Raw genomic sequence first — 3,238 nt, 5'->3', positions numbered from 1 at the left:
TTGACTTCATATACTGTAAATATCCATTGGGAAAACAAAATAAATTCACTTGATTTGCTTTATTGTGATATTTACTTTATTGTAGTGGTCTAGACATGAGCCTGCAACTTCTCCAAGGCCTGTACTTGTTCTCCAAGTACAGCATAGTATTGAGTGTCATCATCTAGATGACTAAATCAAGTTTCTAAGATGTGATCTTTGGGGAACCAAAACACTATTTGGGATGGGTGTTCTGAGATTTGTAAAACAAAATTATGAAGATAAAAAGTTAAAAATTAAGAAATCAAAAACAACCAAGCATGAATAGTGGGTCTCACTTTAAAAAGAAGTGGCTAAGAACTTGCTCTTCCCCTTTCCTTCCAGCTGGTCTTCTGGAGGAGGGGGCCTCCTCTTGCACTGTTGGTGAGAATGTGAACTGGTACAGCCACTCTGGAAAATTGTGTGGAGGTTCCTGAAAGTGTTAAAAATAGAACTGCCCTAGGACCCAGCAATTGCACTGCTGGGGATTTACCCCAAAGATAGAGATGCAGTGAAATGCCGGGACACCTGCACCCCAATGTTTACAGCAGCAATGTCCACAATAGCCAAACTGTGGAGGGAGCCTCGGTGTCCATCAAAAAATGAATGGATAAAGAAGATGTGGTATCCCCCTGGGATGTGGCTGGAGCTTGAGGCGCGCAGGGCGGGAGATGCCGCAGACCCGGACCCAGAACTACATTGCAAAAAATGGGAAAGAAACAAAATGGAAAGAGTAAAAAAGTAGAAGAGGCGGAGCCTGAAGAATTTGCGGTGGAAAAAGTACTGGACCGCCGTGTAGTGAATGGGAAGGTGGAGTATTTCCTGAAGTGGAAGGGATTTACGGATGCTGACAATACTTGGGAACCTGAAGAAAATTTAGATTGTCCAGAGTTAATTGAAGCATTTTTAATTCTCAAAAAGCTGGTAAGGAAAACGATGGTACAAAAAGAAAATCTTTATCTGACAGCGAATCTGATGATAGCAAATCAAAGAAGAAAAGTGATGCTATGAGAAGCAGAGAGGTTGACTACAAATTTGGCTCTGGATGCTTTAGCAGCCAAAGCGAAAAGGCTGATAAACCAAGAGGCTTTGCCAGAGGTCTTGATCCTGAACGAATAATTGGTGCCACAGACAGCAGTGGAGAATTAATGTTTCTCATGAAATGGAAAGATTCAGATGAGGCAGACTTGGTGGTGGCAAAAGAGGCAAATATGAAGTGTCCTCAGATCGTAATTGCATTTTATGAAGAGAGACTAACTTGGCATTCTTGTCCAGAAGATGAAAGATGAAGCTCAATAATTGTTTGCGTTGCTTTATATATATATATATATATATATATATATATATATATATATATATATATAAAATCTGGGTCTTTGTTTTTTGGTTTATTAGTGTGAAGAAATAACATTCTAATGAAAATCAAGTTTGATATGTTTGTTTTGAAATAGTATTGGGGGAGTTGTTGGGGTTTTTTGCATCTATAGCACTGGTTACTTTGAACAAATAAAAGCTTTCTGTAGTTGTTTCCTTTATCATAAAAGAATATTTGAGACCATGGCATATTATCCCCCTGCATCAGAGAACACCTTTTCTAAATGTTGGGGGAAATATTCAGAGTTGTTAGTCAGAATTTGTGTTTAACTCCTATACGCCTAAGGACCATTCTGGGTTTTTTGTTTAATTAGGGCTTTTTGTGTGTATACATACAAAAGTACATACATAAGTGGTTTTCTTTTCTTTTTGTTATTTTTGAAACATTCACCAAAACAAAAACAGCATTTTATAACCATGGATAAGGCCATGTTTCTGGGATGCTATCATTTTCAGCAACTTAAGAAATAAATCACTTAAAGTTACATTGAAATTTTTCCTGAAGCCTTAACCTTTCAAATTTTGTAATTAATTGGAAAATTTAAATATAATGTAAAGAGTTTAAATTGGACAATTTAAAAGCAGCCATATCAGAATCCATATCCCTAGTTACAGTCACATAAATGCAAGTTTATTTACAAGATCCTTGAAAGGAAAATTTTAATCACCACCAATAACCTCCCCACCCAAAAGGCAAAACTAGACAAGTTTTGGTGTACTTTAATTAGGTAAGCAAAACTTAGTTAAATGGATATTTAAAGGTTCCTTCTAGTGAACCATTCCTTTTCAAGAAGTTGAAAACCGTTGTGCTGTATTGACTAAAAGGTCATGATTCATGGAGCATCTAAGACTTCGTTCATGGGAACCTGATCATAACCAGGTGGTTAGAAATGTTTGCAATTTAGCACCTGCTGGAATAAATGGGTGGACAGACTTCTATAATCCAAATTCTTGACCTGCATGTTTTTTCTTCACCCCAACTCATTCCTAACATGTAGGCTCAATCTTCTCAGTATTTGAACTACTTGTTCAGCAGAAACCAGGAAAAACGATATATTTGTAGTCAGAATGTTATCCAACTGTATATTGTCTACTTTATTGTAAATACTGGTAAACAGTGGTCTATAAATAATTTTATATTCCTTTAAAAAAAAAAGAAGAAGATGTGGTATATCTATACAATGGAATATTACTCAGCCATTAGAAATGACAAATACCCACCATTTGATTCAATGTGGTTGGAACTGGAGGGTATTATGCTGAGTGAAATAAGTCAATCGGAGAAGGACAAACAACATATGGTCTCATTCATTTGGGGAATATAAAAATTAGTGAAAGGGAATAAAGGAGAAAGGAGAGAAAATGAGTGAAAATATCAGTGAGGGGGACAAAACATGAGAGACACCTAACTCTGGGAAATGGAAAGGGGTGATGGAAAGGGAGGTGGGTAGGGGGTTGAGGTGACTGGGTGATGGGCACTGAGGGGGGCACTTGGTGGGATGAGTACTGGGTGTTATGCTATATGTTGGCAAATTAAACTCCAATAAAAAATAAAGTTATTTTTAAAAAAGGATTAAAGAAAAAAAAGAAGTGGCTATAGGGGATCCTTGGGTGGCTCAGCAGTTTAGCACCGCCTTCAGCCCAGGGTGTGATCCTGGAGACCTGGAATGGGGATGGAGTCCCACATCTGGCTCCATGAGTGGAGCCTGCTTCTCCTCCTGCCTGTGTCTCTGCCTCTCTCTCGCTGTGTCTCTCATGAATAAATAAATAAAATCTTTAAAAAAAGAAAGTGGCTATAACAACAGTTTAAGATGCTAGAGTGTCCAAAGTTGTAAAAACAGGTCAC

The 3,238-nt window shown here is 37.7% G+C and overlaps 1 pseudogene; it reads left to right on the top strand.

Annotated features, from left to right (window-relative positions):
• Positions 1-726: 726 nt before the first annotated feature.
• On the top strand, positions 727-1,307 carry LOC112916007 (chromobox protein homolog 3 pseudogene; annotated as a pseudogene).
• Positions 1,308-3,238: the final 1,931 nt, after the last annotated feature.

This window comes from Vulpes vulpes, chromosome 13 (assembly GCF_048418805.1).
Source record: "Vulpes vulpes isolate BD-2025 chromosome 13, VulVul3, whole genome shotgun sequence".
Classification (NCBI taxonomy): domain Eukaryota; kingdom Metazoa; phylum Chordata; class Mammalia; order Carnivora; family Canidae; genus Vulpes; species Vulpes vulpes.
Note: the sequence above shows the minus strand (reverse complement) of the source record. Positions and strands in the feature narration are given on the sequence as shown.